General features: G+C 41.1%; 2 protein-coding genes across 16 annotated transcripts in view; one reads left to right on the top strand and one right to left on the bottom strand.

Annotated features, from left to right (window-relative positions):
* The window catches only part of LOC105225810 (collagen alpha chain CG42342), a 208,451-nt gene that overhangs the window by 40,175 nt on the left and 142,777 nt on the right, over positions 1-25,499 (top strand). The gene's annotated exons all lie outside the window — the stretch shown is intronic.
* LOC125776569 (putative peptidyl-tRNA hydrolase PTRHD1) overlaps positions 902-25,499 on the bottom strand; it is a 169,047-nt gene continuing 144,449 nt past the window's right edge. The window contains exon 4 of the mRNA XM_049449496.1: positions 902-912. The gene's annotated coding sequence lies outside the window, so the exon portion shown is untranslated. The remainder of the gene's footprint in view (positions 913-25,499) is intronic.

The raw sequence follows: 25,499 nt of genomic DNA, 5'->3' as shown, positions 1-25,499 counted from the left end.
TAATTATGCTTATGTAATTGTAATGAATGAGCACACACACATACATACATATGTACACATACAAAGGCTGCTGATAGTAAAAAATAAAAATGAGATTTTATATAAGATATACATAATTATATTTAGGCGTATATCGCCAATAATGCAGGCGGCTGAATGAATGTTTGTATGTGTATATGTGTATGTGTGTGCTTGTTGCCCACTTTAAGCGCTACAAAGTGCAAACGGTAAAAGTCGGTGAATGCAACATAAACATAATGATTTACACATACACATGTATACATAGTAACATAAATATTGTGCTTTTAATCATATATGGTGCATACAAATATACACGGCTGCACATACAGACATTTGTTTTTCACACCATACCAACACAAACGTAGACAAATCATTACTGTGCATATTAATTGCATTCATTATCTGTTTGTGTGCACTTTAATTAAGCGAATTTTTAGCAAAAGCCATTTACCAGTGACTATACGAGGGCTGCCAACTAAGCAACGATTTTAAGGGGTTATAACCATTTTCAAGCAAGAAAATTTATTTTTTTGTGAATTTTGTTTGAGGAGGCATTTTATTTGGCACTAAAAATGCTATGTAATGTAAACAGTCTTGGGTTCCATTGATCCCTTAGCGGATTTCCAGGAGAATTTCCGAAAAAAATGTCTGACAGCGAGGCAAAATTTTTTGCTTAAAATAAACTCATATCCAAAAATCAAAAAAATTATAATCCATTTCGAGACGCTCTACTTTAAAAAAAAAAAAACACAAACACTAAAACTTTTTAATAGTGAATGTTCATTATCAATTGAAACACCATTCTTTGGCATTAATATTTTCAAGATTACGTCTTTCAAATATTTGCCACTGCTCCGTCTCAGGTGGTCCATCTGTTGAATCCAATTTTACATAACACATTAGAGCATTTCGACTGGTAAGTGGCGAATGAAACGCGCCATGTTTTGCTTCAAGGCCTCAATCGAAGCATGATTGTCCGCATAGCCTGTAAACTTTACATATCCCCACAAGAAAAAGTCAAACGGTGTGATATCACACGATCTTGGTGGCTAATCAGCAGGCCCAGATAGTAAAATCATCTATCCAACTAAGTGTTCTCTCAATGAATCCTTTGATTGATGCGATGTATGGAAACTGTCAAAACAAATGTCGCTGAGATCACGAGCTTTAATTTCAGCATCAAATAGTCGGATATCATAGCGCGATAACGATTGCGTTCTCACCGGCATCATTTTTGAAGAAATATGGATCGTGTTTTTTTCTGGATGAAATGACAGCTCTTCAATGTCGTCAGGTTGCTCTGCGTCCCGAAAGCGGTAATTTTGATTTTTTACATTCCCATTGACTCAGAAATGGGCGCCGCTAAACAAAATTTGGCTCGGTAATGTCGGATCTTCTTGTACTTCATAAAAACACGCGTCATTTCAAACTTTTCACCTGCAAAACTGGAATATTGTTGAGCCTTAATAGTTTGGGTAAAATATTCGTTGAGCTGCCCTTGTAGGATGAAAATGTAAAATTATTTCAAATACAAAAATATTAATTGATAAGCGTATGTGTGAGTGTCGATATACAAAAGCACAAAAGAACATTGCAAATGATGCGTTTTGGCTTTTTGTTGAATTTATCTGCTATTTTCCGCAATTTAAATTCTTAACTCCGAGGTAATTTAAATGCCTCATTAAAACCGCTGCGAATGTTTCAACAACTTTAATGTCGTCAATAAATCGGAATTTTTCAAGTGGGTGTTGAGTTATTCATGACGAACACGCTTTACTTATAAAGAATTATGTTAGCGGGAGTTTTAACAAGTCTCGAAAGCAGACCTGATACTGGGTACACCTCATGTGAAAACACACGATTTGTAGAAGTTACGTAGCCCCGTCTTGTTGGAACAATTGTTGTCAAGATCAACTTCTTCCAATTGCGTCCCAAATCCTTTCTTAAAATCCACCACGCTGTTGTTTTGAGACAGTCCCTATTCTTGAGTACTTGTTGGAGTCGACAAATTGTGATCTTCAGCAAAACATTACCTAAATAAAAGATAGAATCAAAACTTTCAACAATTCGACGAATAGCGAGCACATGTGGACGATTATTTCGCCCATAAAATTGCAAAAGCACATGAAAAGTTGCCATTGGAGAACGATTAAGAACGATTATTTTGATAATAAAATATATGTATCTTTCCACTATGAAATCGTAAATATTTTAGAAATGGCCGAGACGATACTTAGAAACCATATCGCCGTTATTGGAAAAGTATAGGGTTTGTCCGGAAAGTAATAGGACTGATTTTCTTCCGCCGCGACTGTACTTTGGAGCGGGCGTTTCTAGCAAACGAACGTGCAGCTGGTCAGTTGTTTCCGAGCATCTGGAGAGTCAGGACAAACATTTTTGCGCGACGTGTTTTTGTGAGTGATGCAAGCCGAAAATACGTCGCTCGTTAGAGCAGAGGCACGCGATTAAATTTTGTGTGAAACTCGGTACATCTGATAAAAAGATAAAAAGGCAGTCTTCCAAGTGGCACATTCCGGCGTCTTCTCGCATAAAAAATGATGAAAATGAGCAAATCAAAAGTGAAAATGTTGCTCATTGTCTTTTTTGACAACAAAGACATCGTACACCATGAATTTTTTCCTCTTGGAGAAACCGCCAATGCCAAGTTTTGCGTTTCTTCAAGAGACTCAAACGATCAATCGGGTTCGACAAGACATCGCAGCCGATTGGAAGTTACACCATGACAACGCTCGGCTTACACCGCCTTTCTTGTGAACAGCGACCTAACCAAGGCCGGCATCCCAACGCTTCCGCAGCCGCCCGACAGGCCACATTTGGGTTTTTTTTGAAAGATTTTGAAGAATTGTACCGATTCGTTCAATTGAGCCGCTCTTTTTTAAACTCGATTTTCGATTACCTCAATTTTGCAAAACGCTTTAATGCAGAGCAAGTTTCTATACTTAAATTTTTAGTCTTCACATGAAAAGATTACTAAGTAAGTTTTATTTCTTCTAGCTCCAGCAAACTGTTATAAAAAATCCCCAATGACATGTTTAACGGTATAAATAACCATTACTTCAAGGAAAAAATCTGTTCGCTCTCTTTATGATAGGCATTTAAAGAGCTAATTGCAACTATTTTCGCATATTTAAGCTTCTTGCTCATTAATGAAAATCAACTATGAACTTAAATGTGTGTGTTTTCGTTTACAATTATGCAACAATAATATATTACTCTACAATAAATAAATAAACATTTTGCATCGAACTGCATTTTCAAATGTTTGCATCATATACATATGTATATATACGAGTTTCTATGTATTTCATGTACGACAAGTGCAAATAAATGCATGCCAAAGCAATTAAGGCTCCGCACGCTCATGTACGAGTGTATAATAATTTGTATATAGTTAGTATGTTTGAAAGATTTAGCAAAGTCTTAATTGTTTTGCAAAGTGTAAAATAGTTTGCCAGAAATTTCCGCACTCGCTGCCGCACAATGCCATTATTTGATTACTATACAGTTATTCAGTGTGCTGAAATGCAGTGTCTGCGCACAGTAGGCCTCACAGTCTGTCTAAGCTTTTGTGCGCCCAACAATAATGACAGCAATAACAGTTACAACAGTTATAACAGCCACAGCCGAAAAGCAGCAACGAAGCCGGAATTGTAATTGCATAATTTCCGACTGTTTTCCGCTTTGAATTGTTGGTAATTTCCCTTCAATTTCGGTAATTTGCAAATTTTTTAAATCAATACTTGAATTAAATTTCAATTACCACCAAATGCATTATTTGCCATAATTTGTGTTTTCATTTGTGCGTGTGTATATGTGTGTGTGTTTATGCCTGTTTAAGGATGCAACAAAAGCGCTTCAATGAGATCATTAGCATTTATAAGCAACACAGCAAGCACATACACACACGCAACAATAATAATAACGGTAAATATTTGAAATAATACTCTTAGTTTGACTTTGGCTACGCATTTGCATTAGAGCGTCTGGATTGAGTTCCAACGACAGTGATTGTTCGTGAAGTCCTCTTGAATTTTCAGGAGCACTTTTCGGTTTTATGTACCAGGATCGTGGAATATTGGCTTTACATGGCATTATCTACGTAAACCAAACCGGCGGGGTTATTCGAGAAGACTTTGATTTTGGACTAGTTTCTCAGTATTTATAATGATATAAAAACCTTGAAACAAAATCCAGACTCTTCATGTTACACATTTCTCTCTCTATTCGCCTACCGAACTCGGCTAGCATCTTCTAAGCAGAAGTACTGGCCAAGGAAAAGGTCTGCGAAGCTCTATTAGAAAACCACGAGCGGATACGTAAAACAGCAATATTTACAGATAACCAGGCAGCGTTCCTGGCCTTGTCTTCGCCCATGACAAATTCCAGCATAATCATCAATTGCAAGAAAGCACTGAGCTCAATAAAAGACAAGCTCCACCTAGACTTGAACTGGATTCTCCGCCACAGGAATGTTTTCGGCAACGAAAAAGCGTATGAGTTGGCAAAGGCAAGAGCTTTCCTTAACGAATCGGAGGCAGAGCTAATACCAAGTCCGGTAGGATCGATCAAAAGAGAGACCAATAGACAATTTCAACAAGCTGCAAGTAACAGGTGGAAAACCATAACAAAATGCAACATAACTAAACAATTATGGCCAACATATAACAAGAAAAGAACTAACGACATATAAAATAGGTCCAGGAAAAGTAAGGCACTGGCCATATGGAGAATATGCGTCCAAAAAAGGGTATGCCCTACAACAAAATCTGCCAAGCCAGCACAATAATAGGGAACAAGGAAAAAAATTTCCACTTTCTCTGTGAATGCCCAGCGCTATCACAGATTCGACACAAAATACTTGGAATTCATCAAGCACCAAACCTTGAATGGATGTCTACAAAAAGCATATCAGACACAAGTAGCTTCATCGAAACCTCAAAATGGTTTAAAAGAGAAGGTGAAACGTGATAGCAAATATAAAAGGTATACGACTAGTGCATCAAAATGGCCAGTGCCAGTAATTGAGCCCTACCTACCTACATCATGTTACAAGTTAGGTAACCTAAAGACAGGTTAGCAGGTAGTATAAGCAAACTAAACTATTTTGAATTTTTTAGAATATTTCAAGGGGACTTAGCTAGGTTTCTGTGTGATATTGAACTTGTTGCTTAAAATTTGGTTACAATAAGACCTCAAAAGGGACTCATTGAGAAATACGTTATATTTTAGGTTATTATAATTCTCTAGCGGCCTCAATATTTATTTTTTTTAATTTATTTTTAACAAACACTAATATGGTTAGGACTTTAAGGTAGCTATAATGACCTAAAAAATCAATACTTTTACATTTATATTTTCCCATTTTCACATTCAACAACTGTTCTTGTCGGCCCTCATATTTCGGGATCAGGAAAAAATGCCTGCATTTAAGAAGGTAGAGGCATAAAAAAGCGGCAGCAAAACCTTCGATTCCAATGTAAACGGAAGCGTGTGGCAAATGGGCATTTCCTCGCCAATTACACGCACACACAATCGGCGGAATGTTTGTTTACACGTCAGGCGGCAGGCGGCAGGAGCAAACGCTGACAGCGACAGCCACGACATCAACACCATTTCGATTGGCATCAGCCGCTGGTGGCTTTCGCACATCGCTTCAACCGCTTGTTGTTGCTAGCGTTGATTTTGCTGTTTGTAGTGTGCGCTTGTTGGCTCTCGATATTGCGGCTCTTACATTTGTCGTACGTGTAAGTTGACTTGCCACATTACCGGCGTCGGCAAACACGCAAACATGCCTGCCACCGAAACCACTGTGCCTGCCACTGCGTGTGGCGCTTCGCTCGGCGCTTCAACGCATCTTACGCAAGCTTAGCGCGTTCGCAAAACCAAAAGGCAATTTCCATTAACGGCAACTTGTTTGCGTGATTGTGTCTTCAGTCGCTTACGGCAAACGTTATTGCACACACACACACCACAAAGCTGTGGCACGCATCGACTGTCTTCCAGCATTCTTTGTTCTATAAACAAGCGCCACATGTTTTATCTGTGTGTGTGCTTTTAAGCCAATTTCCTCTTGCCATTTTTGCACTTCATCGGTTTGTGGCTGTTTTTATCTTCGCTCTCGCTCTTATCAAATCAATTCGCATTTGTTTTTGCCGCCTTCAAAACCATTACAGACACGCACTCAACAATCCGTACAATCTTCATAGCATCTTTCGATAAATGTGTACGTGGGTCCCACGGGTTGCGGGGTAAACAAATTTCACTTATTGAACTGCTACAAAGCTGTTAATCGTGAGAGAGCTGATGTGCTATCGACACAAGTAAATCAAATGTGGTGAGTACCATTGTTGGGATAAAAGTGAAAGAATCACTTATTCACGAGTATTTTTTAGTAACTCGATAAATATTTTGGTATCCAAGGCTTTTTGGTAGAGAACTCTTTAAACTGACTTTATCTGACGGATCACGAAGTTTTTATGATAATATAGTATTGTTTTCACCTAGCAAGACTTTTTTACTGCGATAAGTTTGCTCAAAATGATCAGATCCCAATATATGTGAACATTAGATATTTTATTATGAAAGTTCTTAAGAGAGACCCAACGACCAAAATTTATTTACAAAACTTATCATTGATGTTGTTTTTTTACTCTCTGAATTGGAGATCTTTGCTAACGAACAAGTTTCAAGTTGGCTTCTTAGACTGGCAATCATTTATAAACAAATTCCAATACTTATTTAGGTCAATAGATATAATTAATATTCACAAAAAGTGAAGACCAATAACCTAATTAGGACAGTACTTATAGAAAACTCGCGCATCGACCACCTACCTCTTAATGAGTAAATATTGAATGAGAATATCACGTGATAACTATTTTTTTATTCTTTTACTTCCACGCAAGGAAGGTGATATCCATTACTTTCCCTACGCACACTCTAGTAACCAGGCCCATTTTTCTCATAACTACTGTACACCTAATCGAAAACTTATCGAAAACGTATCATCGTGTAACGAGTACCCAGAAAGCAGATACAACGAAATGCATGCACACACACGAATAAATTTATCACCCAGTTCGACAACAGTCGCTTTCAATGGCATGCCATATTTGTCACTGTTATTCCACAGAATACACCTCTATCTGTGGCATTCCCTTTGCTCTCATCACCTTCAACCCACATCTCTCAGTCGCCCCTTTCCAGCTGGCTCTTCTTCAGCCGTTTATCTTTCTCGTAAGAATTTCGTTTTCCTTGAATTGTATTTATAACTTAGAGCGTGTTTGTTTGTCTGCTTGTTGTTGTTGTAATGTCTCGCGTGACTTGTTCGTATGTTTCTTGTCGCGCCGGTTACGCCCGCATAGTCTTAAATGTTTACTAATAGCCAATAAAGCATTCATCATCAGCCAGTGGAAACAAAAGACCGCAAACTCGGGTTCATAACGATTGTGTATACATATCTACATATATGTACAATATACCTACATCTACATATATACATATGTATACCGTCGACAAATTGTCGAATATGGCCAGCCATAGATGTGCTACAATAACAACAACTAAATTATTAATTAGTACAAATTGAGAAGTGTGCGATTGTCATCATCAATAGTGTTGTTGTTGTTGGCTACAGGACCGGGTTCCAGTGCTTGGAGTGACTATGTAAATACATAGCCCTCTTGTTGGAGGCACAGTGATTCGGTGAAACTGATGTGTTTGTTATTCGTGATGGAATGAGTTCGTACTGCTTGATTTCTTGAGAATTGTTTAGTGCGTCTTCAGTTGCTGAATCGGGACAAGAACTCTCGCTCAAACGTTGAAGTGATAGTGGCTTCGCTTAGAACGCCTTCACTTCTTTGAAATTAGTTGGAAATTTATTTGTTATCTCCTAGTAAAACTTTGAACCATCTTCTGGGGAATTATTCTAGGCGACCAAGAATTGTCTGAAAATAGCTTTTGAATTTTAGTTAACATTTTGAATCAAATATGTTTTGAAATTTTTTTACAAATCTTAATCTTTCCAGTATTTAAAAATCTATTTTGTTATCCGTCCCTATATGAATTTCAGTCCCCTCGCAATGAACTTCTTATAGCATAAAACAAAATCTATTTGTCTTGATTTTGATCAGACCGTTTGGTTTTTATGAAATCATATATAGAATTATGCTGGTGATTCGCCTCTGAATTAAAGCTTTTAGAAGCATTGACGGCGTCACGGAAGGCATTATCCGAAATAGCCTTGAGAGCCGAAGTGCATTCTGTCTGGATTCCCCCTGTCGTCTCGAAATGCCTGCCTTTCATCGGTCTTTTCAGGCAAGGAAACAAAAAAAGTCCGGGGAGCCACACCTGGGTTCTAGGGCGGCTGCGGAAACGTTGGAATTCCGGCCTTGGCTAGGTAACTGTTCACAAGAAAGACGGTGTGAGTCGGTGCGTTGTTTTGGTGCAACTTCCAATCGGCTGCGAAGTCTTGTCGGACTCTTCCTTTGAATCTTCTAAGGACTTTCACGTTAAACTTGGCGTTGACGGTTTGTCGAGGAGGAACAAATTCATGATGGATGATGCTTTTGATGTCAAAAAGGACAATGAGCATCGTTCCGGATTTGCTCATTCATCAGCGATCTTTTCCCGGCCCTCCAAAGAGGCCTTGTGCCACCGAAACACTCCACTTCTTGCTAAAGCAACATCTGGGTTAGACTACTTGATCATATCAAACGTCTCTGTCGCAGATTTACCGAGTTTCACACAGAATTGGATCCCGTATCTTTACTCTAACGAACGCTGCATTTTCGACTTGTATGTCCTGTCTCTCCAGGCGCTCGGAGACAACTGACCAGCTGCACCTTCGTTAGCTAGAAACGCCCGCTCCGAAGTACAGTCGCGACGGAAGAAAATCAGTCCTATTACTTTCCAGACAAACCCTGTATTATCAAAAAAGAACCTAAAAAGAATTTATGAATAAGACAACGTATAAATGAAATATTAATTGGACTCTCTGCTATCACGGTTGCAAAAAAGCTTCTTAATAGTCTCAAATAAAATAGCCTAAAATAAAATATTTTTGTGGAGCTTTTCTTCGGTAGCGTTACCACTGTACCGCTATTCTGACACAGGTACTCTAGTATGTACTCGTATATCAGCAATACTCATTTCAAGTAGATATGTGTATATTTGACAGGCTCCTTCAGCAGCAACAAATCAGCGATCAACAGCCGCTCCTTCAGACACAAGTATATCATTGTCAGTCGCCACTAGAAATGGTAGCTCGCACTGACGTCGGGACTCGCATATGATTGTCCGTGTCTCTGCCGCACCCTTTTTGTTGTTGGGCGAGCGTTTTTGTGCGGTGCGACTGATACTGGTGGACACGGTGAGCACGCGTTGTTGTTGACAAATTTATATGCGACCGCGTTGGGGCAACATGTTGTCAACGACAATGACAACGAAACCAACTACATAGTCGAATATAATAAAAGAGCGTGTGGATGTGGATACCGGGAGGACCACGGTGAGGATGACTAAGTTTTATTTATTTCTGTGGTGTTTTGACGGCTGTCGCTGACAGAAGCCATAGCCGGGCCAGCGCTGGGGAGCAACACCACACGGGCAGCTAATATGTATGAAATAGTTGGCAACTGGCGGCTTCAAGTGGAGTTATGGCGCTCACGTAGAGTTTGTGTAGATATGTATGCGTGTGTGTGAGTGAGTGCACATTGGCCTATGTGACATTTGCACATTTGTCTTGTACGCTTTTGTGTGTAAGTGTGTGTGCGGGGCATGACAGCGCTGTGAGAATAATTCCTTGCATTTTTCGTCGTAGCGGAGAGACGAGAACAAGCGTCGCCAAGGAGCTGGCGTGCGGAGGATTAAACGCAGTCAAAGTGGTGCGGTGAAATATTATTACAAGAATTTCATTAATTCTTTTGTGAATGTGTGATTTGTTGGTTTTGCGCACACGCGGCACACACATGCAGCGCTGGGCTCCAAGCAGCAGTCACTGCCAGTCGAACCCCTCTCTCAGGCAGCGGGGCGGGAAAAGTGCGCCGCGCTGGAGCAGCTGCCATCAGTCGGCATGTCTGGGTATGTGGTCCATTGTGTGCCGCCGCTTCAGCTGAAATTTAGATTGAACGTGTGCGGCGTACGGCATATGTGGATCAAGCGGCAAGCGGCACACAGATGTCGCGCGCCGCTACATACAAACATAAAGCTGCCTGTTATGTGCCGCTGATGCGCGCGTAAATCAAAACGAATAAAAATTGTTGGGGAATAAGCGGCGTAATTTATTTCTGCAGCGGATTTTTGTCAGTTTCGGCGTGTTTTATTGCGTTGGCCGCTGCGCAACACAGGTCACGTTGCGCTTCTGCCGCCAGAGTCAAAGTGGTGCGTGTTGCGTGCCACCATGCCAGCAAGTCGCCTTTAGTCTGATGTTGCACTGCGTTTTTATTGCTCATTTGTTGTTGCTGTCATATAAAGCGATACACCGCACACACACACTCTTGTAGAGCAGCGCGTGATTTAAATTACATAACTAAAGCTTGCGCCGAAAATAGGCCTCCGCGCCTTTATTTGTGACTGCTGGCGGGTGTTGGCGTACGTGCGCGTTTGTGCGTGTGTTTGTATTTATTTGTGCTTAATATTTGCGCTTTATTGTCTTTGCTGCGCCGCCGCACCGCCAAAGCAGACTCCTGCGGCGGCAGCACTGATGCTATCAGTCCACTTTGGTGTCGTTTGTACGCCTTGTTCTTGTTGTTGTTGTTGTTGGCCACTCCGTTTGCCATTGTCTCCTTTATCAGCGACATTCCAGTTCATTTTCTTCCTTTCAACGCGCGCCGCGACGCAGACGGCGCTCACTCGGCTGCTGATACACTTGTCGTGCGTTTTTTATTTGCTGTTGTTGTTTGTCTTACACTTTGTTGTCGTACATTCGCTTCTTATCAGTTTAAGTCGCTTATCTGTGGAGTCGTGAAAGCCGCGGCGCGGTGGCGGCATTGCGTCTGCTAGTCAATCGCCAGGCAGCCAGCCCATGTTGCAACGCCATTCACTTGCTTACTTAGGCGCTCGTCTGATTTTTTCCCTTTTTGTTGTTGCTGTTTTTGCTTTCGGTGATTTATTGTCGACGCAAATTCCAAGAGATTTGTGCTGATGCGCGCGTGTGTGTGGAAGAGTCGATTTTTTTCCTTCAAATATGTAATGATGTTGTATGCCTCGTGTCAGAAAAGCATTCGGCCTACGCCGCGCCGCGCCGCGCTGCCTGACAAAGGTGCGGCCGAAGAAAAATGGAATCTTACATCAACGGGATTACTAAAGCCGTCATCAACAATGGCGGCAGATATGCTGCGGTTTTCTCCAAACGTTCATACGTCCATAAATGCCTGAGTATGTGGTGGCCAGAGGAACAGTGGCGTAAAATACAACAAAAAGGCTTTTAGGAAAAATGATAAAATGAACAAATATTTTGTGAAAGTTTTCTCTTTAAAAGGGATTTACTTCCAGCTATACTTACTAGGCCTAGATTACTATTATTTGGTTTTTGAGGAAGGGCCAGTGTAAAAGGCGACAAGAAGCCTGAGTTGGTCCCTTGGGGTTGGGAGGTTGATTACAAGTTTAAGCCTTGTAAGGTCGTAGCCAACCTTTAGCAACTTGGTATGGCACTTGCCTTAGAGATGTTGCTAGTACTCCTCCCTATCCACCTGCGGTGTAGCTTGTTTATGATATGGGGACCAACTGCGATGAAAGGTTTTGGTCTTACCATTTTGGTAGATGCAGCGGAGCGTGCGAGGTCATCAGCCAGTTTATTCTCGGGTATGTCTATGTGACCGGGCAGCCAGATAATGTACACTTTGTTACGATTTAATATATTGTTCAGTCGTTCTATACACTCCCGCACCAATAGTGATTTGATCTCATGTGCAGAGATCGATTTAAATGCCACTTGACTGTCGCTGAGTATACAGACTATCAATCATAATACCTTTCGAAAGGATTCCAGAAGTAAGATCTCCAAGAAATATCAAATATTTGTCTACAGAATCTGATCAGTGTAACATAAGTAAAAATTCTGGGGTTGTAAAGTATTTTAGAGGCAAATGTATGGCAACAATATTCTTAATTAAAGAAGTCGTTCTCGAGCAAACATTGAAAATAGCTTCCACAGAGATTCGTGTTCCTAGTCAATGTACAGCACAGCAGCCCTTCAGAATATTTTTAGAAAAGATGGATTGAACTCATGAAATATACACGTTTGACACAATTTTATTGAAATTTATTTCAGAAGTAATCATAATTAAAATGTTGGACAAAGGAGATGGAATTTTATACCAATTTTCCTGATTTCCTTAATATGGCAACTATTAATAAAATGTATTCGAAGACAATAAATATTCTTATGCACATGTCAAATTGAAAATTTAGCTAGTTATTGCATATAATACACACTTAGATTCAGCCAAGGCATGCCTCACGTCCTAACACTGCTGCGAATTTGCAAATTCGGACTATATCGCCTTAATCCTTATTAATAGCGATGCAACGCAAACACCACAGCAAACATCTTCAACCATTTGTGTTTGTATCCAACGCGAAAGGCCTACAAATTCAAGCGCTGGCAGGCGGCCCAAAGCTTCAAGTTGCAGCAGTTCCAATGCAACCATTAGTCTATCGGTGTACCTTGCCACCGTGTGTGAGTGTATATTGGCGTGCCTGTGACAACAGGATTTGTAGCCTTCAACGCCTCCGTTGTGGGATTTGCAGCTGTCTGCCAACCACCGGGCGACACTCGCCCATATGTACCTGCCTGCCAAGCTGTAGTGTATGTCGCTTTCATCACTCTTGGCTTCGCCGTGGCCGTCGCGCCACTGCCCGCATATTAAGCGATAAATATAAGTTTTATGATGGATAATAAATGGCTTCATTCTCGGTGACAAATAGTCCGGTTTGTGCTTTTTGCTCACTTGCTCGCACAACTAGCACCGGTTTTCATGCTGCACCTTCCCGCCAAGACTTCGCAGCCTCGCATCTTTATCGCTCATTTGCTGGAGCTGGTCCGCCTTTTATCTGTCTCCCAGCTGGTCGGCGCTTTTTTCTCGTTTCGTGTAATATTTGCTTTATCTTCGCTTAATATTTGTTTTCTCAGTGCGCTACAATCATTTATTGTTGTTGTGTTTGGGGCTTTTGTTTTTCTTGTAAATAAACGAGCGCAAAATGGCGATAAAGTGAAAAAACCTGATAGTGAAATGAGAAAAGTGGCAATCGAAGATAGGAAGCCACGGCTCGTTGGGCGCAACGAAAACGGATGACAGGTGAAGAATAGTTGTCGGTGATGAATTATTTTCTCGGTTACGTCGTTGCTGGAGGTGTTTGTGCTTTTAGCTGCATATGTGTGTACGTAGGTAGGTAGTTATGATATGACAATTCAGTAGTTATTTTTAATTAAAGTTGGTTTATTAATAGTGGGACTACACAATTACATAAATACTATTTCGAGAGAAGCTTAAATACAGTAAAATATATATAAAGTATTACAATGCTTCGTAAACTCGAGTTTATTGGCCAGTTTGACGTTTTACATTAAATACTTCCAACCAAAGAGTTCACAGTTTTTATACCTTGAAAAGGGTATAGTTTGATACAAAGTTTGTACCAACCAAGGACAAACGTTGAAGACCCTGTAAAGTATAGTATGTCTATAAATGACCCCCCATCGATGACGATGGAGCGAATTTTTCATTGCCTGACCATGAAGAAGTTCGTATAGCAATTACCCGTCTGAGGAGCAGCAAGGACCGATAGATTTCGGACCGATCTATGCATACAAGGCGGTGAAAAACTGATAAGGAGCATCAGCTTTTTTGTAGAATATGGTTGGACGAAAGCATGGCCGACGATTGGAATTTAAATGTGGTGTGCTCATGCCTGAATTTGTCAATTGAGAAATAAAGTCCTCTCTCGTCGAACAAAGACCAAACTCTACAAGTCCCTCATCATCCTTCTCTAGCTATGTGGTAGAGAGACATGGACGATGATAACTTCTGGTGAGTCAGCGAGACAAGTTAGGAGTTTTCGAGACAAAGGTTCTGCGGAAGATTGATGGAACTTTGACAACGGCGAATCTCTTAGTCGATGAAACGGTGAGCTGTTCGAGATATGCGACGTCATTGACGTAGTTCATCATATTAAAAGACAGCGGCTACGCAATGGCTAGGTAATGTCGTCCGAATGGATTAAAACACTCCAGCTCTGAGAGTATTCCACGCAGTACCCGCGTGGGGTAGCAAAGAAAGAGGAAGACTTCCATTCCTGTGGAAAGACCAGATAATTGTCTGTATGTCTTTCTGTCCATGAGGTTTTGAGATATCGATCTGAAAACTTGCACACGTTTTCTTCATCCCTTGAAGTTGAAAATTTTTCGAAATTGCCGATATCGGACCACTAAAGCATATATCTGCTATATAAACTGATGCATTAAAATAAATCCCTTGTATAGAAAACGTTTTTTATTTGTCAGGATATCTGCTCGAACTGTGGTATAGTTTATTGTGCAAGGTAGCGCTACAATAACTGGAGCTTTTGTTCAGGTTGGAAAGTACCACAAATATAGCTACCACACAAACTAGCCGACCTACCGGTAGTAGAAAATTCTTCAATAATTTTTTCTTAATCGGTGATTCATAGCTGCAATACCTGGCCGGAATATCATTCTAAAATTGGGCATATGATTTTAGGTTAGCCCTAACCTTCCATAGATGCGGATATAAATCTGACATCTAGGCAGCTCATGATAGACCGAGGACTTTTCAATTGACCAGTTAATATTACCAAACAAAAATAATTAAAAATATTACCGGTCGATAAAGGGCTGAGTGAAGCTTTTTCAGCTGAAAAACTTAAAGCTCTAAATCATTTTCGGGTATTAATGTGTATACTCGAAATGTGTATTAATGTGTTTAACAGGTCATAACTACATTTTTCCTACTTTATATTTTTGATTTGAAATTTATGCCAAGAGCTTTTTAGCGCCATAAGCCACCAACCATCCATCCATCGACGCACTCATTCAGCCGCTCTGCTTTGGTATCAGCACAAATTTAATCATTAATTGAAATCAACGCTAAATCGTAAATAATCAGATGTCACCGAAAATGTCGACACAAATGTCATAAATGATAGATGTCATGTAGATACGTCACGGAAGTTTCACTCACATCCATCAAGTGACAACGACAGCTACGCCGACACGCCAACAACACCGTCGAACAACAATAACAAAAACACACACAAATTACAACGAATTAACATAATTTGTTGTGGTGTTAGAAAACAATCCATTTTATTGTGGGGGAAACTATGAAAATACTAATATTTATGTACCGTTAGCGCTGCTAACAGACTGAAATTTACACCAAATTAAAATTTAGTGGGAAAACAATGACTGTAAAAATATTTAGTGTGCTCGAAAATTGATTATGATTTTATGATCTTCAACCAGACACACAAAGCAGATAACCGCTTTACTCTTTTATGATTTGTGGCACATTATTTGGTGGTGTGTGTGTGTAAATATTCATGGCACTCCAAGGGTTTTGTGTTCAACACTATTTTTATTATATATTTGTATGGTGTGGGTGTGTGTGTGTGTTTTAGTAATGAAAACTGAAACCGCCAATCAGTGTCACGCTGCAGGTTTGACAGCCTGATGTACGCGGCGCGCCCCTGCCTCCGCTATCGACGTGGCAAATTAACGCGGCATGCAACGCACGCACACACACATGTACCGGGCTGTGGCGCGGCTTGGCTTTTATTGCGCTGGAAATGCATTTTAGAGTGGTTTCCCTTCGTTGACTTCGTTGCTTTTAGATGCTTCTTCTTCTATCAAATTTTTTTTATTTTGCTCCACTTTGCGCTGCTTAAATATGACCCACTAACGATTGGGAACGCGCACAGCCAAGCAAACGCGCCGGCTCACACAAACACGAACTCACAACGCTCGAGCTCTGGCAGCGCTTGCTGTTGCACGTAGCGCGTAGCTCGTACACAAACATGTTGCAAGTTAAAGTAAATCCGAAAAATCAATCTTCACGCTGTGCTGCCATATCAATTTCATTTCGCCGCAATTCAAGGCGCGCTCTAGTCAGCTTTTTGAACTCTTTCTCCGCACACATATTTTGGCTGTCGCAACAGCTTTCAGCGCGCGACCCCCCATTCCGGCCTCCCCGGCACCCTCGCTTTGAGGCTGCGCTTTTTGTGGCTTTCTACGTTAATTGTATTTTGGGGGGGAAAGCAGGCAGGGAGCGAGAACTTTTCGTATTACGCAGTTAACCTAAAAACCGCTAGCGGGCCTGCTCGGGGGTTGGGGCATTACACAATCGATCATTGTCAACAGCGATAAAGAACATACAAGTAAACAAGCTGAAGAATGAGAAAAAAGCGATTAATAAAAATAAAATATTTCAATCACATTAATGAACTGAACGACGGCGGGGTGGTGCGGCCACAGTCTCAGCAGCCGGTTCAATTAGTTGGCTGGCCGTCAAGCGGCTCTCCTCATTTGGCCGACCGCACCGAAACGCTTTTTGGTGTACATCTTCTACGCAATACATTTTTTTGTAGTTGTTGTAGTTATTGTCGTTGCTGTTGTTCGCTTGCTGTCGAATGCTTGTCATTAAGAAGACATTCTCCGGCCCTTTTCTCCTTTGACCACATTATTTGTTATTAATACGGGCAGTCAAATGACTGCTATGGTTGCTGCTGTTGTTGTTATTGTCATTTTTGTTGTTATTGATTTTGTTGTACATACTGTTGACATTATTAATTGCGACGAGCGGCGAGACAGTCGCCCAGCCAAGCGGGCAAGCCCCTCATTTGTACTGATTGAATTTGATCGCCAATCAACTTTGGTCAACTGCATAAATTTCCACTCGCACTGCAATCAATATTCCACTCAACAGCAACAACAACAACGCGGCAAACAAGAACAGTGACAACAACGGCAACAACAACGCGGCAAACAAGAACAGTGCCAACGAGCGCAATCAACACCACACACACTTCTTTTGACGCGCTCATAAGTCAACTTGATGCGGACGTGCAACAATAATATTAATGTAAATTGTGGCACCAATAAACGAGCAGTTACAAGTGGACACACGCACACACACACACACACAAACATTCGCATACAAATACATATGTATAAGCATGTTTACAAACTAATGAAAATATTTTAGTCATACACACACCTGCGCTCGTGTGTGTGTGTTGCACATTGCCTTTTGCGGCGCATTGAGCACCGCGATTATCATATTGCATTTGGTCAGTCGCTTCGAAATTGAAATTCCACTTGCAACGGCCCAGCTCCACCGCTGCTGCTGGCTTTCGGTTGCGTTGCGCGCCGCTTGCGGTGAGTGTTGGTGATTTATGCGCACATTCACACTATGAAACAATAATAAAGCGGTAAAATTGTGGTTTTAGTTGTCGTCAAGTGGAATAAATGATAAGAAACGCATTTGAATGCGCCAGCGGCGGTGCTTAGCTCGAGTTTAATGGCTTAAATTTATTTTTCAGTAAGCACCAACAACTATTCGGGCATACAAATGGGCCAAAGACGTGTTGCTTACCCACAAAGGCGACTTGTGGCTACTAATTTGTCTTACCATAAACAGAAAGTAACTGTTAAATTATGCAGCTCCACTAGCAGCGAATGGTTTTTTAAAGATGAAAATTGTTGTTGTTTTTTAAATTATCAAAGCAAATGTTATGGCAATAAAAAGTTAGTTTTCTCATAAAGCATTCAAATGCGCGTTTAATGTGCAGTTATTTTCATATCTATTGGAAGTATTCGACAACAAATTGGAATAAGCACTCTTGCTGCCACTGACTACTTGAAAATTACATTTATATGCTCACGGTAAAAACGCTCGAATACACATTTTCTCGGTTTTAACCTGTCGGAGCTTCTTGGTCTGAACGGTTTTCTCTTTAAATAAGTTCCCAAGCTAGACCTTCTCACGCGAAAGCACTTCGCTTTATGAGTTCTTGCAAAGTTCCAAGAAGATCCGACGTTTCGAGTCAAATTTTGTTCAACGATGAGGCTCATTTCTGACTTAATGGATTTGTAAACAAGCAAAATTGCCGCATTTGGGACGAAAAGCAACCTGAAGAGATTCAAGAGCTGCCATTTCATTCAGAGAAAACAACGGTTTGTTGTAGTTTGTGAGCCAGTGGAATCATTGATACATATTTATTCAAAAATGATGCCGGCGAGAAGGTAAACATCAATGACGGTCGTTATCGGGCCGACTATTTGATGCCTGAAATTGAAGCTCGTGATCTCTGCAACATTTGGTTTCAAAAAGACGGCGCCACTTCCCACACTTCGCATGGATCAATGGATTTATTGAGAGAACACTTCGGTGAGCAGATAATTTGACGTTAGGACCGGTCGATTAGCCACAAAGATCGTGTGATATCTCACCGTTAGACTGTGGGGATATGTAAAGCCCAAGGTCTATGCGGACAATCCCGCTTCGATTCAAGACTCGAAGCAAAACGTGATGTTTGTCATTCGCCAGTTAACAGTCGAAATGCTTGAACAAGTCATCGAAAATTGGACTCAACGATCGGACATCAGAGACATTGCCGCAGCCAACATTTGAAAGAAATAATCTGGAGCCGTGAACTGAAGCCGTGGATTTGGCAAAACCAATTGGCTTTATATTCAAAGCAATACGGTGTATCACTTTCGCGGTACATTGAAAAGAAAGTCTGCCCATAAATGTGTAAGCTTATTTATAAATGATTTCATGTCACCTCAAATTTTCACAGAAGCTGACCATCAGCTAAACGAGATGCCAGAAAACTGCTAAAAAACGCATCGGCTCTTTCTGTACTTTTCATTTGATTCTTAGTTTTCAGAGTTTGGAGCAGGAGAGTCAATTCAAAACACCAATCTTGTTTTCGATTTGAATTTCCAAACAAGTGGGCGGGGTAAACACAGTTTGTACCGACCAAGTTTCGAGGGGAATTCAAAGCCTTAGAGCATTTACATAAATGTCATGGACACGGACGAAAGAATTGTCTATGAGAGCTGGAGATGTAGAGGTAAAAGGCGGAAAAATGCCGAAAACCATGAAGGAGATGTCGCAAAACATGAAGTCCAACCAAAAGAAAACGAGTTGATGAGAAATACGGACAGGCTGACCATAGACAACTGATCAAATAAACTCGACGGCTGCATGTGGGTGGACAACATATTTGCATGCGCACACACACCTTCATACGAGCCAACTGGTATTTGCGTGTAAACACGTCTATGCATATGTACCCGGTGGTATACGGAGCTGTCAGGGTGCGTATGTGCACTTAGATTGAATGTCTGCGGTCTGGGCTTGTCACATTGCTCAATTTGACAATGCCGCTTCCAAAGCTTTTGTCCGCACAGACAGGCGAGCGTAGCAATTTAAATGTCAATGCGGCTGAATATGGAAGAGCGGCCGACACATCAACCTCGCGTGCATGTGTAACTTGTGTACGATGTGTGGCATGCCACTAGCGGCCACCAGCCGCATGCATATGCATAGATAAGCGCGTGGAGCGGGTTTTATATTGGAAATTCATTATGCGCAGTGACGCTTCGTCGCGTTTTCGTAGCGCTTTGATTTTTCGTTTGTGCGCTAATAACGGCACAAAGGGAATTTCCCAGCGCAGCCGTTAGAGGCGGCTCAAATGCAGTGCCGATCATAGCTTGACCACAGTCTATTGTTTATTTCCATGGGCTTTTGAATGTGTTATTAATACGTGCGACACATGCTTGCAACATACGACAAACAATGGTCGCATGGTCACACACACACGCCACCAAACTCAATTAAGGCAATCGACGCAATGCGGTCACTCGCTTCGAGGCCCAACCCAATGGCCGCTGCGCCAATAGTTGCTGAAACAGTATTGAGGAGCTGCGTTGCGACATGTAGCATGTTGACAACCGCAAGTCAAGCCTTCAATTTAAACATGTCACACCATTTTTCAAGCAATTTTCCATATGCCATAAATATTTAGCGGCTGCGCTGCCTGACGCAGTTTCGATTTGCGTCTTTGTTTTTGGTTCTTTTTATGAAGCTGAAGCTTTCAAGCCTTGGCTGTGGGGTGAAATGTGCGTTTGTTGTTGGTTATGATGCCGCAGCATCTCCATACACTTATGCAGTTAATAATAATAAAAACCATTAGCGTTATATTTTCACACGCACACACACACTTCTGCACGCATGTGTTGTCTCATAGGCGAGTCCACCAACACAGCCATATTTGCCTTTGTCTAGCCAACTTGCTCTTTATATTAGGCCAACCAGTGCAACGCATCCCAAACAACAACGGCAACAGCAATGGCGCTCTGTTGTGACACTCAACTTGCTGCCGCGCCAACAAAGTCGCCAATGTCACCGTTTCAGCGCCTCTGTACTGCGCTTTAATTTGCCGCGCTTTTGCGGCGGTTTTGGCGCATATTTGTGACCCCGTGCCTCCGACACTTCGTTGGCCACGCAAGCACCTTAACGCACACCAACACACATACACAGGAGACAGAAAACTCTAAACTTCTGTAAGAGCAGATCTTCGCATTCTACCAACCAACCCCCTACGCGCTCACACTGTTGGCTGACTTTTTAGCTCTATTTCCACGGCTAGCTCCGTCGGTTGACTGCCTTTGCTCTGTGGCAGTGTTGCTTTGTTGTGCAGTGTTGCCCGGTTGTTGGTATGTTGTTGCTGCCGCATGCTGAAACGCGCTTAGTTAATGGCATTCTCATATGCGCAGTCTCGCATTCATATTAGTTTAGCCGCTGTTTTGCTTTAAGTTTTAAACTTTATTTCATTCTTCCTCTACTTTTTACTTTTTCATTTCGTCTGTTTTTATTTTTCATACAAATTCATTTCGTATGCACTTGCGACAAATTCTAATGGCTCTGATACGCCTTCGCGTCCCTGCTACGGACTCAGCTTTGTTGCAGACGCGCTCGGTGTCGGGAAGTGGAGTCGGCGTGATAAATGTTCGTCTGCGAGTTGACAAGTGCCACGAAAGGTGGGAAAACAAAGGATTCCGTTTGGCGAATGAATATCTTTCAGCTTTTTCTCTTTAAAACGGGATTTAGTTTAAGTCATACTGGACTAAGGAAGCTGAAAAGTAAAATAAAATATATAAAATTTGTAGTGCAAATTAAAAAATAATAAATTTAATGAAATATATGTATACTTAAAAGCAATAGCATGTACATATATAAACAAGTTTTAAGGTAAATAAATATTGCTCTCATAGAAAATGTGAGAGCATCTTGGTGTAAACAATTTTTTAAACAAATGTCAATCTCCAGTTTCTCTTAACAATTGTCAAGAAGATCTCAATTATAACCGATTATACATATTCAAATGAAGAGATAGTATTATAACTATGGTTAGAGTCCGATGGGGCTTACCAATTTACTTTTGGCTCTAGAGTGGGAAGACAACCTTCGTTTTCGCCTTACAGTCCGCTATTCTGTTATCACCCATATCACTATACCTGTCATCAGGCCTGAGTATAGCATATGATATACTTGTGGGCTCACAATAGTATGACTTTTTAATTTAATTTCCCGAGAAAGCCCATTGGTCGAAATGTTTTTTTCTAGGTTAGCATGACCTTCAGTAGTATACGCTGGGCTTTCTGAATTACACAAAGTGTATTTGGCGATTTTTACGAATAAACGAATTGGTATTTGAGAAACGACGATAAACAGTCAGAGATCTACTGGCATCGTTGGAATATCGATAGGAGTTTCTAAGATCATGTGGGCCTAAGAAAAGTGAAATTACGATTGGTTATAAAATCACCCAGTATTTTCGAAGAACAGCGTTTTTTGGTCCGATTACCAGGATGTCAAGAAATGTAATACTACTGACGATGAGCCTTGGACCTAAGCTTACTACCTGAAAACAGATGATCAATCGGCCGTATATCGTGGCAAAGCCGAATCCGATAAAACCACATCAAAGCAGGTGAAAAATCAAGGTTATGTTAACAGTTTTCTTCGATTATCGAGGTGTGGTGTTCTTCGAATTTCTTCCAAACGGCCAAACTGTCAACAAGAAATACTATTTATACTATTTTCAGAAAAATGTTCAACCAATATCGTGCTACAACCACCGTATGCGGGTGATTTAGCTCCAGGTTTGGCTCATAGTAGTATTTTCCTCTATAAATACAGTGTTCCAAATACCACATCAACCTTAGGGTTCTGTCTCATGTCATGGTAATGAATGGCATATACTCATATTATAGGATATATGACGTAAATATAATTTGGTCACTTAAAGGTGAAGTTTAGAAGATGATTTTTGTGTCTCAGATAAAGACGCGCATCGCATCTTCTAAGCGGAACGTTACTTAAAGATCTTAAAAAATTACTGAATCTTACAAATATTGAATTGTACTTATAAACCCTTTTGATAACTTCATTTGGCTCTTAAGCTTCTTAAAGTAATAACATGTTAAGTAACTTTAGAGGTTACTCATTCTCCCGACTGTTCTGATAAAAATGACTCACTCATACAACCACATACGCTGTTTAATAAATGAAATAACAATTCCTTCTTTTCACTCACTTATGAGGGGTATCGTAGCGTTACTTTATAAAATAAGTAATTTAGTGGTGATAAATATGTAGATTAAGAACTTCGTTTGCGTGCGTGCAACGACACCCTCCAGCAAATGTTCGATTCAATTTGTTGTTGTTGTTGAATTGTGTCAACCATGTACTTAGGTGTTCCATAAAGATAGATTTTTAGTATTTTCCATGGCTTGATAAATGTATGGTTCTAAGAACCTTGTAGGAATAGCAAATGAGTGATTCGGTTAGCATTTGGTTATTCCAGTCGAAGCGAATTGAGTCGTTTATGCTGTTTTGGGAAGCATCATAAAAAATTAATGAAATAATAAAACTTCTGAATTTTTTTCTCAAGAGATATGCTACTAAATGTCGGTAAGCAATAATAATGATAAGAGTGCAGTACTTTTTTCATCGAAGTCTCGTAGGTTTTCTTGTAAACTGGCTTAGTTAGGCTTTACATCCAAAAATTTAAACACGACTTCTCTCCTCAAGAGAAAAAGCTCTAAACTTTGTGAGGCTCTAAAAGTGAATGCTCTGATTTTTACTATGGCTGAATTTATTGAATAAAGAAGTGCGTTAACGCAGCATCTCATACTGCATTGGCCACGGGAGAGGATTCCTTTGAAGGAGATCAAATGAACAAATTCATTTATTGCTCTGAACGTCGATTGTTCCAGCGTCCCGTGTCTTCATATTGATTTCGATGAGAGTTTTTTCATAAGTCAGTGACTTGATCTACATTTCCTGCATATTCCCCACTAACTCGCTTATGAACGTGTTCGATTGGCAATCGCTTACGGTTTGTTGTTCACAGAAACTCAACTAACCGAATGTGGTGCAACGCGAAGTTAAGCAATGTTCAACAGTCACTTCAGGGACGGCGCTCTATCCAAATCATTTAACAAAATTAAACCAACAACAACAACAGTAGAAAAAGACAAAAGCAATAAGCAAGGAGTTAAAAGTAGAAATAACATTATTAACGCCAAGGGGCTTTGCTGCAAACCAACTCACCAGACACTACACCAAGCTACAAACCTAGAAACCTTTGCTCTTAAACAAATAAAATAAATGTGTGTGTATGTAGCTGGCTGGGACAATCTGCTCTATTGCCTCAGCAACTTGTGGCACTTACACACAACCATACATGCTAATGCTATTTGTAGGAACGCAAGTAAATGGTGCAATCTGTGCGACAACGAGGCACTTAGCGTGGCGATGGCGTCGTCGCGCCGCTGTGGCAGGCGACAGCGGCAACATTTATTATGTTCGAGCGATGAAAACGGTGACAATACTGACACCTTTTTAGCGATCCGAAGCAACGATTTACACATAAAGAGGACGCTGGTGGGAGGTGGAGTGGCAGGAGGCAAGAGTTGTTGCATGTTGCTTGTTGCAGCTATCAATAACGGCGTGCCTCGAGCGTCATGATGCTTTGGAATTGAAATATTGAGAGTTTCAACGCTAATGAAATACAAATAAGTATGAAATGGTTACACTCAAACACACACACACACACACTCAGAAATATAGAAAAGGTGAATAGGTGCATAAGTAGGCGCAAAGTGGCAGCGAAGATGCGACATAAGAAAGCGCGCTGCTGCAAAGCCGTAACGAAGTGCGAATGCAGCAGAGGAGGGAGGGTGTTGCTTGCTTTTTGTTGTTGTTGTTGTCATGTTACCAAGGATATGCTGTTTGTTGTCAACAACCATTAAATTAGTTAGTTATGTTGTAGTTGTCATTCAAGCTGTCCGTCCGTGTGTCCGTCTGCGCGTTTGTGTTGGTATGTGTGTGTGTGTGTTTGCGTGTCTGCCGAGATGTAACGTGGCTGCTGGCTTGTCATTTAGTTAATCTACTGTTGCAAAGTGACAGTTGCAACAGCAAACTCATTTCCCCGCTCACCCCCCCGCTCAGGCAACACCAACAAGTTATGCGTCAAATATCTGCTCGGCTGTCAACTCTGGCTTACAACTCTATAACAGTGATTCGACGCACGCTGCAAGTGTACAAGTGGCAAGCAAAACGTGTGCGAGTGTGTGGCAAGTGCATTCGTTTTGCGTTGCAAATGTGCCAGACTGGTTTCAGGTTTTTGCATTTTGCTTAATTTTCGCAGAAAAATATTAAAGCCGCATTTGTGCAACACGCTGGCTGGCTGGCTGAGAAACAGGAACAAGACATAAAGCAAATTGCAAGAGAAACACAATTTTCCAAATGTGCGCCTATGGAAATGCATTTGGACTCGCTGAGGTAACAAGCAAAACCGTTAAGTTTTTACCATGCAAGTATTCCACAGAACTTCCGAGATTTTAGAAGATTCGTTTTTGGATATTTTTTGGTATCATGCCTTTTTAAATTATTTTTCTTGTTGTTGTTGTTTTCTGCTAACGCCAAATTTCATTATGCAAGCGCGTGTGCCGCCAGCTGCCAAGTGCCCAATGTTTTTGCTCAGCTGCCTGCCCTTGCCTCCACGTGACCGTCTTTCTCTGCGCACTCAGCACCGCACAGCGCCTCTGCGCGCCTTTCAGCTCTCGGGCCCCACTCAGGTGCAGTGGCCGCTGATTTGGGTGCACCGTTTGCCGTTTGGCATTTGACAGCAGCCACTGTGGTTGCTTTTGTTGCTGCGGTTGTTGCAAGGCGTCGCGCTCATGCATAATCCCAGCGATAAAAATCATTTGTAGCCGCGGGTTTTCTTTTCTGTGGAACAATTTATTCCGCACACCAATTTAGCCATCGTCTTTCGGAGACTTTCGTTATTTTCGTGTCGTGTCTTGTGGGCGCGTCGGTGAGCCCGACGTCGCTGAGTAAGGTAAGAATTTGTTAAATTAT

This window comes from Bactrocera dorsalis, chromosome 2, assembly GCF_023373825.1.
Source record: "Bactrocera dorsalis isolate Fly_Bdor chromosome 2, ASM2337382v1, whole genome shotgun sequence".
Taxonomy (NCBI): Eukaryota; Metazoa; Arthropoda; class Insecta; order Diptera; family Tephritidae; genus Bactrocera; species Bactrocera dorsalis.
Note: the sequence above shows the minus strand (reverse complement) of the source record. Positions and strands in the feature narration are given on the sequence as shown.